The 15504-nt window shown below is 41.9% G+C and overlaps 1 protein-coding gene across 2 annotated transcripts in view; it reads right to left on the bottom strand.

Moving 5' to 3' along the window:
- Positions 1-2477, bottom strand: part of LOC132914819 (alpha-mannosidase 2) — a 100610-nt gene extending 98133 nt beyond the window's left edge. The window contains exon 1 of one of the 2 annotated variants that reach the window (XM_060974246.1): positions 2389-2477. The gene's annotated coding sequence lies outside the window, so the exon portion shown is untranslated. The other variant, XM_060974244.1, reaches the window with a different exon arrangement.
- Positions 2478-15504: the final 13027 nt, after the last annotated feature.

The following is a 15504-nucleotide window of genomic DNA, read 5'->3' as shown; positions in this document are numbered from 1 at the left end:
ACGGTGGTCCCCGTGACCACCAATAAGATGAACGATGCATTGGGGAAGAACGGTGTCTTACATCATCCACTTATTATTATTTTACCATTATATGCTTCGAGTAATAAAAACACACCCGTGGCTTCCTGAGCGAAACATGCGATTTCGTGGCAGTCGAAATGAAACCGTTTCGGCGGAAAAGCGTGCACTACCGTAAGGATGTGATACGGGGTCCGGTGCAATGGCTACGAACCTGATCCGTAATTAATGAAACGTAAGCGTGCGATCTAACGTAAGTCGAGCTAACTCAAGCGTCGCTTAATCCGCACCGATAATACCTTGGTTCAGCCTAAGCAAAGTTGCTAGAACTTGCTGCTGGATGAATAGAAATCGAACGAGGATCCGAACGAATCTCTGGCTGCAACTTGCAAGCGGAAGTATTGGGTTGGCAACTAAGTGATTGCGGAGTTTGTCATTAAGTGGTATTGACAAAATCTGCAATCACTTAGTTGCCAAGCCAATAACTTGATCCAAATTAAACCGCGGTTTCGATCGAAGTAATTCGAATTTAACAAAACTTAAGGGAAATTAGTTGCAGCTTAACCGGAGCCCCGCGTGGGTCGTGAAACAAAAGCAAGTCCGCTGCCTACCGACATGGAGCGTAACTCGATTTTGAATTTCAATTTGCAATTTTTGCCTTCGTGCGAAATAAATTTTCACCAGCGAGAGAACCTTGTTGACTCGCGTCAATTTTAACGATTTTCGCGCAAGCGTTGCTCGTTGGATCTACCTGAGGATTTAGTCGTATTTCGTCTGTTGTTTTAAGAAAGAAATCAACTCTTTCGCAACTCTTCCACACAAAAGTGCTGCAAATAGTAAACGACAAAAGGTACCAAAAAATGGTTGAAACAGGTACCTTGCTCGTGGTAGGTCTCCAAATCCGTGCGAGAAATCTTTGGAAAAAGTTGTTTCGTTACGAAAATTTTACGATTATTTTAGCAAATCGCTTTCTTACGAAAATTACATTTAAAAATGATTTTCCTCGGAACACTTTTCGCACGGATTTATAGATCGTAAGAGAAATAAGGCACAAGTTTCGCTTCAACGATCTTTTGACATCTCTGGTCGTTTACTTTTTATAGATTTATGAGCACTTACATAGAACAGGCTGGCTCGGATAGAAACAAGTTGCGCCAAAATCGGCGAGTATCGGTGTCCTCGTAAGATTCGTCGCTTTCATCGACAAAGTATCAGGTTGTCCGAAAAGTTTCCTTCGCTTTATAAGGAAATAACAGACGCACGATGTTTTTCCTTTTATATTAGTTTATTAATTATGCAGGACCATATTAACAGAAATAGAACGAAATGGATCACACCTAATTCAATAAAATAATATAAAACAGAAATTGTTCTATTATCACCTTACGAAACGAAAGAAGCTCCTCGGACAACCTGATACAATTTTTCACGTTTGCAGGGAAAATAACACGCACAGGGAAACGACAGCAAGGTACTTGATCCGGACTGTGCGTGGATTCGACTGGGCGAAATATGCCTGGCACGCAAGAAGATGACTGCACCGAGAGAATCGTAAAAGAGAAGGTTCGTGAGATTTTCAGACGAGACTCGGACGATAATGCAACCGTAAACCGAGCGAGGAGACGAAGGAAAGAGTGGTAACCGGTTGAAAAGAGCGTCGATTACTCGTCGTCAGCCTGACGACTCCAGCGTCCGCGAGGATACGCATCGTGAAAAGCTCGTTCTGGATATCCAGATGCCGCGTTTCTCGTTCCAGAGACAGAGCAACGCTCGACAGTCCGTTCTACCAACGTTTCTCCGTGGCTTTTTTCAACCGATTCGCTCGATGCTCGTACAACAGGCAGATTCAGAAGGTAAAACGAAGAAGCGTAGCCTGTGCAAAACTGTGACCGATTGTTCGGAAGAATAGAAATTGTAATTCGCTGAAACTGTTCGCCGTAATTCGCGATAGACGAAAATTGAAAAGAAAATTGAAAAAGTAGGAAATGAGCGTGTAACTTGTAAATCACTGTGTCGCGGCGATTTCCAGATCCGATCACACCGACAGATAAGAGACGAGAAAGGAAGACTCCACAGCAGCGGAAAAGAATCGCCACTGTTCGAAATACTCGACGCTGTAGCGAAGCTTAGGGTGGGAAAGGTATCGGAGGGTGAGAAAAATATGGAGAAATCGATGGAAGAAGAAGAGGAGAGCGTAGATGTAGCAGGTTGCATGCAAGTGTACCTTGAAGAAGGACGAGATGCAGCCACAGATCGGAAGAACGAGACTGGAAGATGGGCTTGACACTACAGGCACACGGGCGACGAACGAGACGCAGCTCGCGAGCGAAACTGCACTCGGGTCGAAAGGCCATCGGCCAGACAACCTACCTACGAATCTGGCCAACTAACACCGAGCTACGACACCGACGTGCACAGCCAGACTGCGTTTAGTTTGTGCGTAATCGCGTCTTCTCGCCCCGTCTGTCCTGCTTGTAGCTGGCAAGCGCTCGGCTCAGCGACGCGACCACGCACACCAACGGTACGCTTAATCGAACGCTTCTTCCGACCGATGAAATATACACTCCGCATCAAATATACACTGCGTGCCGCGGAGACCCTGCCGACGCCATGCTACTACACCAACCATCGAGGGGAGAGAGTTTATTAGCGAATCGTTGGAAATGAGAATAACTGTTGGAGTAATAGGTTTCTCGATCGTTAGGCTACATCCAAACCCCAGTCTAATTCGTCTAATTCTAAACTGAATTTGCGAGCAGCTTCCTTGGCTTCTGGTCAATAAATTTTGGGAAACCGAATGGTTAGGGGAACAGAGATTTTTCTCGGAGACTGGCTTGAAATTTCACCTGCACTCTAAGATGGATCAATGTGGATAAGGTGATGAGTGTTCAAAGATAAATATCGAGGAAATAAGAGTTTTGATGATACGAATGATAGTTGGGAGGATCGAATCGTGTGCCTAATTCGAAGCAGAACTTGGCATCTGGTTTAATAAGCTTTGGGAAAGGGAATGGTTAGGGGAATACAGTTTCTTGGATGGCTTGAAATTTGAGCCGCACTTTAAGATGAATCAACGTAGGTAAGGCGATGGCTTGAAATTTGAGCCGCACTCTAAGACGAATCAATGTAGGTAAGGCGATGGCTTGAAATTTGAGCCGCACTCTAAAACGAATCAATGTGGGTAAGACGACGGCTAGAAATTTGAGCCGCACTCTAAGACGAATCAATGTGGATAAGGCGATGGCTTGAAATTTGAGCCACACTCTAACATGAATCAGCATAGATAGGACGATGGCTTGAAATTTGAGCCGCACTCTAAGACGAATCAATGTGGATAAGGCGATGGCTTGAAATTTGAGCCACACTCTAAGACGAATCAATGTGGATAAGACGATGGCTAGAAATTTGAGCCGCACTCTAAGACGAATCAATGTGGATAAGGCGATGGCTTGAAATTTGAGCTGCACTCTAAGACGAATCAATGTAGATAGGACGATGGCTTGAAATTTGAGCCGCACTCTAAAACGAATCAATGAGGATAAGGCGATGACTGTTGAATTTTACGAAGGGAAATAAATATCGAGGAAATACGAGTTTTGATAATACGAATGATAGTTGGATGGATCAAAACGTATGCCTAATTCGAAGCAGAACTTGGAATCTGGTTAAATATGCTTTGAGAAAGGGAATGGTTAGGGGAATAAAGTCGTGCCACGTTTTAAGACGAATCAATGGACAAGATTCCGATTAGTGAATTTTGGGAAGGAGTATTGCTATTGAAGAGATTGGTGTTTCGATCCTCGAATGGATCGGAATCTGTTCGTTCTAAATTGGATCTGTAAGCTAGTTTGGAACCTGGTCAGTAAATTTTAAGAACAAGCAAGAGATAAGGATAGTGATTTGATATTTGGGTGGATTTACATAATTCTAAGGTAGAATTCTAGACCTAGCGAGAATATTTAATCCCAATGTTTATTTATAATTTCGATTCCTTCTAAGGTATAATTCGAATCTCGGTAATAATATTCCATCACAGTGTTTAATTCTGGATCTGAACGAACTATCCTAGCAATGGCCATATTCGGTTAGAAACGATTTGAGTTGAATCCCAAGATTCAATCTACAATACAATAACTGGACCTAATTATACTGATACCTAATTCTAGATCTAATCTGCAGCCATGCCATATAATCAACTCTAATGATTGATTGAGTTTCGGATTAGGTTCGGTTCTACAATTTAACCCTGGTTCTACTAAACGATAATCTGCTCTGGGTTATAGACTATACGACGTTCGACACATAGTCATCGCTGATACCTAGTCTCTATCATCAATTCTAGAATATAATGGGTGAATTTGGTGCGAAATTTGGTCCTGGTATCTAATCCTGACCCTAATGCCATACTCTTCCTAGCATCTAATTTTTGGCAGATTCAATTAGGTTGAATTGCAGTAATCCTGGTCCAAACGTGTAACTTCAATCATCCCTAGGATATAATTTCAATTCTAGTCGCTAACTGTAAACTCAACTCTAACCATCTGGTCATTGATTCTGCCTCTCGTCTTAATATTTGATTAGGGTACGTGATTTCAATATCTAGCCTGAAATTCAACAAAATGATATTTATACGAGTATACTCGTCACGAAGAAGTGACGATATTCTGCGTTACGACGAGCCCTGCGAGTAATCGAATGAGAACATAAAGCGATCGTTTCCTTATAACGCAATTTTATGTTATACCAGTCACATGTATTCCGTGCTCGACGAGTATACTCGTCGTCGCTTGTTTCTCGCGACACGTTTCACGCTTTTCGAAGCTTTCAGAGGTCGCAACAGCTAACGGGTTAACAGACGGTCGTTATTCGAAAAGGCGAAATGCTGTTTGGTGTTCGAGTAGAACCGACTCGACCTAATTCCGCGGGGGAATAAATAGCCGTGTTTCGTAGACTCGATTAGGTGCTACCCCAACGGAAATAGCGTTGCCGGTGACAAAAATAACGCAGGCAGTCGACGCCTGGTCGCGTCGCGACGCTCGTTTACGCACGTTGCATGAATGACTGACTGACTGGCCAGGTGATCGTCTCGCTGACGACCAGACGCTTGCGTAACTTGGACGCTTCGTTTCGTGTCAACGATCCTTCTCTGCCAGTATTTCATACAATTAAACGCTAGCTTTTACCTTCTACCAAATTTCTAAGCGACAACGGTAAAACTTTCTCGGCGGTTCGCTGCAGATTAACCAACTTAATTATTAATTTATATAATTTATACTAATTTACTCATAAAGTAATTATCCTATTTCGAACTTCGTCGCGAGCTACTCGAATTTAGCGTTTCGAGAAGAACACCGAATTCGAATAGATTCAACGATCTCGATATTGTGATCAAAAATCTTCCTATTCTTTTTATTTCAGACAAACAATTTCTCTTACTTCTCTTCAAAAAACGAAAAGCAAAAAAAGATTAGCGAATATTATTAACCAGTGGGCTGTTGCGATCGCTTTGAAAGGTGGGTACCTAGAACGTGTGGCAAAAATTGAGCAACGGCGAGTATATTCGTCGAACACAGAGTACTGTTCTAACATAGAATTACGTTGTAATAAAGCGACTGTTTTATCTTCCATTTTATTACCGCAATTTACTGCAATTACTAAATTGCGATTCAAACAGCAAATTGTAGCTACTTCTCACTCACGACGAATATACTCGTCAGAAACGACTAACTGACTAATACTTGGACAAATATAGGCGCAGGAATACGTAACATGAATGTTGTACAGTTCTTCCGTGCAGAAATGCCACAGCACCTTCAAAGTGGCACGTTCTATAGTCGAATCTGTTGAGGTGGAATTTGTAATAGAAAAATATATCGAAATAGAGAAAGGTATAGTGCATGCTGATCCAGATCCTCATTCTTACAGCGTTACAATACGATAGAAGAAGTTATGATAGGGAACGCTCATATATTTATAACAAAGGACATTAGCAAAATGTTAACTTTATAGCTCTAACTGAAGGCTACAAAAAACAACAATGGAAATCTATTTATAGCTCTTCTCTTTCCAGACCGTGTAACCCAAAACATAATTTATATTCAGAAGCACGATAATATGGGCCTCTGCTTATGCAGAATATTTTTCGTTTCGCTGAAGTCTATTGTCTTCGTAACAGCGGTTTCCAGGTCACGGATATACAAAAGTAAAGATGTAGAGTTTTTCCTCAAGTAATTACTTCAATAAGAACGCTCAATAAGATTGTAATTTCGTTCCACTACGCTGCATTGCACTACGCTTGCATCTTGGAATTATTTCGATAAAGACAAACGGACAGAAATTCCTGCAAATTTCTAGATGTACAGTAGCATCTCTTTAAATGCTCGTGTTTTTGTTTCCCGTAATTGACGAGTCATTTTCACTATTACTAAGACTTTCCCTTAACTAGTTAACCGCGTTCGACGTATATACACGTCATGTGGATTTAGTTCGACGCGGTTGACGTATATACTCGTCGTGTGAAATAAAGAATTACCATTTACTATAAGAACTGCAAATTTTAGTAAAAAGCGTTATAAACGTCATTTAGTGGCACGTTTCCATTATACTTTCGGTAGTTTTATGGGGTTGGCAACTAAGTCAGTACCACCTAATGACAAAACCCGCAATCACTTAGTTGTCAACGCAATACTTTGACAGAACATCCGGAATATCAAGCGTGCGATAGTCAGAGTTTAGGTTCGGAGAAAACGGCGGCGGATGAGCAACCGATTTTCTAGGACAATTTATCGCACTCGCGTATCACAAATGCGCTATGATTCGGTTGCCCGTAACTCTCGAAGATTCTTCGCGGTGTATCAACAGAGCAGGTTCGCGTCACGGTAAACGACGGACCAGTCGCTTGTCAACGACACGTTATATACGTGTTTTGCTTTAACGACCGAAATAACGTGAGCAAACCCTCACGTTTACGTCTCCGCCGTGTAAATTAACGTCCCACGAGCCGACAGCGTGAATGACTGACCAGCTGGTCGACTTTTCGCCGTTCGCGTGTAATATACAGGGTGTTCTGTAACAGGTGGTATACTGTGGTCGACGAAGTGGGATTCCGCGACGAAATATCGCTGGAAAATGCGGATGCGAGCCTCTCTGCGTGCCTTGACCAAACTGTTACGATATTCGTATCATCGGTATGCGCGCTCGGTTTCATTGTACAGCGGATGTCAGTAACTCGGCAACCTCGAGGGACGTGGCAAGATCTTCGATCGTTACAGGTGTCTCGGTTTATCGAAATATTCGAGCGAAAGAGGTTTAACGTAGGAAAATTCGACGTACGGAAAAGCTTCGTACGATCAGGCGCGATCAAGTTCGCCTTTGAAAACATTGGTACTTTAACCATGTTAAAATGTAGTCAAGATGTACCTGAAAGGCGTGGAATGTACCTAACCCGTGTACCTAAGATGTGTTGCAGATGGTAAACGAAGACGAGTATATTCGTCAAACGCAGAGTACGCGTGACTGTTATAACAGAAACTGCTGTTTTATTTTTTTCATCTTATCAGTGCAATTTGTAACTGCAGCAAATTGTAACCACCTTTTACGCAAGACGAGTATACTCGTCGTAACACAAAATACTGTAGTTTCTTTGTGACAAGTATACTCGTCGAAAACAGTTAACTGCTTAGGCTTCCTATTCGACGTACATAAACGCACGAGTTAAAGACGCGACAGACGATGGCAATCATGCGTTCGACCGAGGAAAAACGATTAGCTTTCGCGGATATGCGACGTGTAGTCGTCGTGGTCGTCTTGCGTTTATTCAGATATGTATTATTTTGTGTGCTACACTAGATTAGCCGCGTACTAGTGACACACATATATGAGTATGAGTGTGTTGGAGTATGTGGGCGCGCAACATCTCGAAAAACGGAAAAACGCAACTGTTCCGTACGCATTGTGGTAAAAAAGATGGTGAGACGCGTGCAACGTGTATCCACGAATATCTTGCGCATCCCATATTAAATAAATATGAAACTATTTTAATATCATTTCTACGTGCAATGAGAATGTTCCTACACATTTATTTCCGCGAGAAAATCCTAGCAGTCGGACTATCGAATATCGTACGATTGCTTTCTCGCATCTTCTGACACACAGCGTAGCTACAGGCGCGCTTCGATAAACTTCGACCCATAGCGAAGTCTGGTTATCCTAAATTCCAGTTAAAACAGAGGCGCAAAGAACGCGTGTGGACAGGCGATGGCAAACAATTTCAATTAAATTCGAAATAACTCCAAGGTAAATTTTATCTCGACTTGCAGAGACTTCCATAGCCAGAGCGCAAAGAAACAGAGAAAATTGTAGTCTTATTGAGATATTCCAGTTATGCAGAGGTTCGAGTTATACAGGTTCTGAGTTATCGAGGTTCCACTGTATGTACGCGATCGTACAGTCCGATGATCGGCTTCAGACAGGACAGGATTTTCCACTTCGCATGATTCAAGGCTAGGTCTCAAGGGTGCCTCGAGTATCGCGTCTCGCATTTATTACTGTCGTCTCAGCGGCATGCACACAGCATCGAAACAATGAAACGATATTTTAGTATCTTCAATACGAGAACGAAATTTCAATCGATGTAGCGGTAGCTCTATAGGTTCAAAGAAAAAAGAAGAAAAAAGTAAAGAAAAAGAGAAGAGATGTTTTTCGAGATACAGTTCTTCAAAGTATCCATCACCTTCTCGAACGTCTTCCCGCGTCACGTTCTTCGTGTTTAAAACACTTCAAGATGGAATCGTTGCACAGGTTGAGTCTCCTAACACGACGACTTAAATTAACTCGCAAGTTGTTCGTTGTACGAAACGACGTCTCGAACGAAAGTTACACAGTATCTAAGTGGGCATACAGTGCTGTAATCTGTTTCTTATCATCTTACTTTTTTAGCGAGATAGTACACTCACTTTCAGTTCCACTGTGTAATACCTTTCTGTGCAAAATTTCACCATTTGTCCGAATTTCAGAAAAGACATTAGACTTTCGTTTAAAGAACCAAAGGTGATCCTAATATCTCGCTAAAAGAAAGGAAGATAATAGAAACAGATTTGAGCACTGTATTGAATAATTCACGAGTTACTTTAACGCTAGAACTACCGACATTTAACGCGAAGCTATTTTTACCAAAACCAGTGAAAATGACTGGTTTAAAAAATACGCAATAATAGAATATTTGTATATTCATTGATTTATTACTTTCTTACAGAAGCAATTTCACGAGCAATTTAAACGAGGGTTGACACATTTATAAAATTGTAGAAACAGTCGTTTTGATTGCTGTGGTATTTCTAGCGATCCAGCGATCGATCCGGAATTTTCCTGATAACCGATATCGTCGTATCGAAGGATACGCGGTAAAAAATTCTAAAAACGTGTGGCAAGTTGTAGAAAACGAGGAAACTGGTTAATTGAGGTTCGATGAACATATTGCAGCACCCTTTTACACTTTGACAAGTACCAGACATTTTCACTGCTATTGGTATAAGTAGCCTTGATACAAAATTATTTCCAGTTCGAATACATAAAAAAGAAAATAAAATTCATTATATCATTCTTTTAGTTATCGTTGCGAAAGTCATTACACCATCGCGGAAAAAAGTGTAACACGAAGTAGGAATTTAAAAATAAAATTATAAAACCAGTCAAATTTGACTGCTGTGGTAGTTGCAGTGTTAAGTCGTCGTCTTGAAAGACTCACACTCTATATCAGTGTGTAAGTTCATGAAATTGCAGCGCGTGTGAAACCATATCGTTAGCGCTGCAGCACGAAACTAGGAATCTACTAAAATGAGAGAAAAATAGAGGCGACTGAGTATACCCGGAGCAACTCTCTCGTAGGTCCTTTAGCGGTCTTTCGACGAAATTCTCCGCTGCTGGTGGAGAAGCATCGATGGAGAGCTGGTATCAATCGCGAGCAAATAATTGCACGGTGACCGGGCAGTTGGGTCCACGTCGAAAACACGACTGCGAGACGCAGTAATTGCTCGTTTACGTTGCTTCAAAATTTAATTACGCCAGCGTGGCACGCGAAATCCTGCAAGCAAGTTAAATTAACTCCCCGCTGCTGGCTCAGGCACTGACAAATTCGCCAAGCAACTTCCCGGCCGAACACGCGCAGCCAACGCTCTTTTCTCGATAATTGATCCGCACGTGCGAAACATTTGACATAAAATTTTCCCAAATTCCTGTTTCGTCCAACGGTATCGACGACACTCTGACTAAATTACCGTGGAAAAGTATTGTTTAACGTGGAAGCTCAGCAGGTAGGCTCGTTGCTGGGACACGAAGAGCAGCAACGTGAAACTAATTTCGAGGATTAATTTTTCTACGAGAAATTTGAAAATATTTCCACGCGAATGATTTCTTTCTAACACGACCTTGAACCGCCAGCATCGAGATAGGAACGTCGCGAAACAGCAACGAACGAGTCGAGTCGGAAGTTTATCGGCCAGATGCGCCGGTGGACGATAAATTCTGCTACTTGCAAGTGCCTCATATCGTATTAAACAACTGCGCAATTATGGAATAACTGCAAGACGAACGCAGGTGGTAGCCAGAATCGATAGAATGCCATTAGTGAGATTTGGGTCAAGGGCGGACAAAATGGAAAAAGTTGTAGCAAGTTAGGGAAGTTTCAGGTGCCAACTGTTGGTAGATCGCGACGTGTAATTGACTCGTTCGGGAAGCACATCGATCGACTGCATAAATTGAGAAGAAGCACGGAGAAGCCACGACGTTACGACAGTTTTCACCTTTTCTCTTTTTTCTTCCATTTCTTTTCAATTTCTCTCGGTGTTCGTCGTCGGTTATGTCATCTTTCGTACGAGCAAATCGTTCGTTTTTTTCAAATAGGAACGTTAATCGCGTGCATTGAAACGATGAAAACGCGTGGTTAATTAGTCTCGCTTACGAAAAGCTGAATTATCGCGTATAGAGGAATACCTGGCTGAATAAATTCATCTTTCAGACAAATTCGCTGCACGTATGCGAGATACGGAGGACACGCGATGATACAGTGGAAGCGAGCCATCCAGCAGCGATAATGTTGCGGTTGAAAGGTGCCGCAAGCTCGAGTCAGGCCACGGAAACGGTGGAAGCGGTGGAAACCAGGGCGAGGATGAAGACAAACAATGTACAAGACAGTTAGACCGCAATTTATTCGCGTAATTTAGCGGCGATCCATCGTGAACGCCGTTCCATGGCTGGGCGCGAAGAAACAAAAGGTCTGAGAAGCGACGACAGTGCCTTGGTAGCGTAAAGAGGGTAAAGAGAAGGCAGTTTGCGCGATATATCTCGTCAAGGCAGCAAGTTGATCGAAGCTGCACGATTATCATAAAACACGGGACGACGTGTTTACGGAGTAAAAGAAAAGAAATCCGAGAAGATTTCAATTTTCCAGAAATATTTACACGTCGTCCAATTACTTTACTAACTAGTCTATTGTCATGGTTTCAGGTGGAAGATGATATCGATAAAGTAAAATAAATAATCGTGCACTTACTTGTTTCAGATCGGAGACGCGTACAGCTTCGCGTGTAGAGCCAAGATCCAAGAAACCTGGAACGATAGTAGCAACGAGTTAGATTGGGAGAATAGCTTTCGTAAATTAGTTTTATTGGTTTAATGTAGTACTTTGATCTTAGCGTTTTAATTTCACCGATTTAACCAGTTGCCTGTTTCTGACGAGCATACTCGTAATGAAGCAACGGCGATATTTCGTAATGAAGCTACGACGAGTCCCGTCTGTTTGGGATTTTCAGTGGCCGTACGTTAATGGCTCGGACAGTGCCTCTTCCTTCTTTGAGAAATTCCGAATGACTGTAAACCCGATAACTCGGAGGTTAGGGAAAACCCCAGGGAAAACCTCTGGTCGAGAGGACACGATAGACTGACGAGACTCAACGGTTGGTGGGGAGTATCAGCAACATACTAAGACAGTCGTCAACAGAGCGTCGTGTAGTGTGGGTGAAAGACTGCAGTCTCAGCAAGATGTTACGACCGTCGTGTTTAGAACATCAACTTTGCTTGTATACAGCAAGTGCAAATAAAGTGGCAAATTACACTAACTAATCACACCTCCACCTTGAGCGTTATTAATCCATTTAAGGATCGCGATATCGACCGATCGGTTGGACCTAACAGGTCGCACGTTAGTCGATAATTCGCAACACCGTCGGTAGTAAAATTAGAAAACAAACTGGTCGTTTCGTTGCAACTTTGTTCTCTGTTGTAACAGCCACGCATACTCTGTGTTCGACGAGTATACTCGCGACACGTTTTAGGTACGCCCTTTTCAAAGAGATCGCACCAGCTAACTGATCAAAAGAGATTTTAAGATAACGATAATAACAGCGAGTGCTTTTTACGAATTATTTCTTTGTTTGAAGACTGAGCAATTAGCTTCACCCCCAACAGTTGCAAAATGAGAGACGCTAATTAGCATCTGTCTTCGTCAACGCGTCAAAGCTGCAACATAAACAAAGGAGTCCTATCTGAGCTGGTAGAACTTTAAACGTCCAACGCAATACTCATATCGCAAAAAATTGCACTTTAATAGCAGCCCACCCAGCGATACTAATACGGGAACGTCCAACGACCTGACCAATAGCTCAGACGCAAGACTGTAGGCTGAGACCTGACACCTCGACTGAGACTGAACGCGGACCTAAAGCTTCGCGGGGATCTGACGCTGCATCCTGTGCAGCAGACGCGATATAACGTTAAAACCTTAACGTCCAATCCATTGCAACGTCATAATCAATTGTAGGCTACAACTGGGAGCCAGGATCCTATTCTAAAATTAACACCGCGTCCTAATCGATGAATGCAGTGAGGAACGTGGAAGCCAACGCTCCTGACGGTCTAACGCCGACTTGGCCTCGTCTCAACAGGACGATCGTATCGACGAATTTGCCATGAAAAAAGCAGCAAAAGCAAAAGCAAGGAAGGAAAAATTCCTTCTCGCAAGGATGATCACACGGCAGACGATGATGCAGCGTCGGGACGAGCAATATAATACGTGAACGGGACAGGATTTCCGGGCACGTGCGGTGATTTAGAATAAACGCAATAAAGCAACCCCTAGGCTGCCGGCAAGGGAAGAGAGAGGGCAAATTCATGCGAGACATACGTATTATAATATCACGCATAAAGTTTCTTTACCCCGTTGCAACTTTATGACTTCATAGGAGCCACGGGGCTGGAATACCGGCGACACCATAGCGGGACACGCGATAAAGGAAACAGGATTGCCCGATCGATAACCAATATCCATGGAAACTGGATCCACCTCGTGACCGGGCTGCTCGTCTCACTCCCTTTACCAGCCACACATCCTTTCGCGATCGTTGCGATTCGTGCCACGGCGTACGCTATTATTACGCGTGTACAAGTTCGAGTTCGCTGAGATTTGCCCCTGCGGGATCTCGGGCGAACTCGATCGATCGCCACGCAAGATCTTGCGAACCGCTCTAATTGGTATCTCGTGATTTTACGCTCGGTTGGATCGCGATAAGAGAAAAATTCGATCGTGATTTATGACGACGCCTGGAGGGACTTTTGCACGTTGAACGTGCAGCGCGTTTGTGGTTAAAGTTGACAGAAACCCACTATTGTCATTTACAGTTGTAAAATGTCCGATGGTAGATAAACGCGTGTAAATATATTGTATTAATAATAACGGTAAAAGTTTTTAAGAAAACGAATTTGTTGCACTATGGAACATAAAGAGACTCTTGAACGTGTTCAGGTTGACTGATGGAGAACCGAGTGGATGAATTTGTAATATAAAAATATATTGGAATAAGTACAGGTATAAGTACAACCTGTATAGATGTTAGCCTTGGACTGGGTCTTTGATGAAGGAATTTGAATATACAGATTCCACAAAATTTCATTAATTAGAGATATTATCTGACTCTTAACTATTATATGCATTATTATACTAACTATTACATATATGGTTTCCTTTTTTATATATTGTTGAGGTTGACTGATAGAGGAACGAGTGGATGAATTTATAATAGAAAAATATATTGAAATAAGTACAGGTACAAGTACAACCTGTATAGATGTTAGCTTTGGACTGGGTCTTTGATTAAGGAATTTGAATATACAGGTTCCACAAAGTTTCATAATTAGAGATATTATCTGACTGTTAACTATTATATGCATTGTCATATTAACTATTATATACATTTTTTTTCTTTTTTATGTATTGTAAGGTTGACTGATACAAGAAGGAGTGGATGAATTTGTAATAGAAAAACATATTGAAATAAGTATAGGTATAAGTATAGTGTGTGCTGATCCAGATCCTCACTCTTACAGTGTTACAATACGATAGAAGAAACTATGATAGTGAACAGGTTCATATATTTATAGCAAAGCACATTACCAAAAAAGTTAACCTTGCAGCTCTAGCTGAAGGCTACAAGAAACAGCGATAGAAATCTACTTATAGCTTTTTTCTTTCCAGACCTTGTAACCCAAAACATAATTTATATTCAGAGGCACGATAATATGGGCCTCTGCTTATGCAGAATATTTTTCGTTTCGCTGAAGTCTATTGTCTTCGTAACAGCGGTTTCCAGGTCACGGATATACAAAAGTAAAGATGTAGAGTTTTTCCTCAAGTAATTACTTCAATAAGAACGCTCAATAAGATTGTAATTTCGTTCTACTACGCTGCATTGCACTACGCTTGCATCTTGGAATTATTTCGATAAAGACAAACGGACAGAAATTCCTGCAAATTTCTAGATGTACAGTAGCATCTCTTTAAATGCTCGTCTTTTTGTTTCCCGTAATTGACGGGTCATTTTCACTATTACTAAGACTTTCCCTTAACTAGTTAACCGCGTTCGACGTATATACACGTCATGTGGATTTAGTTCGACGCGGTTGACGTATATACTCGTCGTATGAAATAAAGAATTACCATTTACTATAAGAACTGCAAATTTTAGTAAAAAGCGTTATAAACGTCATTTAGTGGCACGTTTCCATTATACTTTCGGTAGTTCTATTGGGTTGGCAACTCAGTGATTGCGGATTTTGTCATTAGGTGGTAATTCGTAACAGCGCTCTCCAGAGCGCATCGTTTGGCGTGTTTGGTGGTGAAAGAAGCTGATGGAAATCCACTATTGCCATTTATAGTCATAGATATATAATCTACAGTCAGACTAAACTTGCTCAGAGGAAAGATGAAAATTTGTGCCATTTGGGATGGCAGATTCGAAAGCGTTAGCGTGTCTTGAAAATTGAAAATCCGTGGGATACGAGCAGTACCATGAGTTGGACCTTATCCGGGTAATTATCAGTAGAGGTTTAATTCCAGAGAATGTACAGTACCCTTCTTCCTCGTTAAATGCGAGCAAGATAAAGCTTATCGGATACATTCGTTTGTTTTACTACGTGAACTGAGAAGAGCTGACGCTC

The sequence above is a fragment of the Bombus pascuorum genome, chromosome 15, assembly GCF_905332965.1.
Source record: "Bombus pascuorum chromosome 15, iyBomPasc1.1, whole genome shotgun sequence".
NCBI classification, from domain to species: Eukaryota; Metazoa; Arthropoda; class Insecta; order Hymenoptera; family Apidae; genus Bombus; species Bombus pascuorum.
This window is presented reverse-complemented; position numbering and strand designations above follow the sequence as displayed.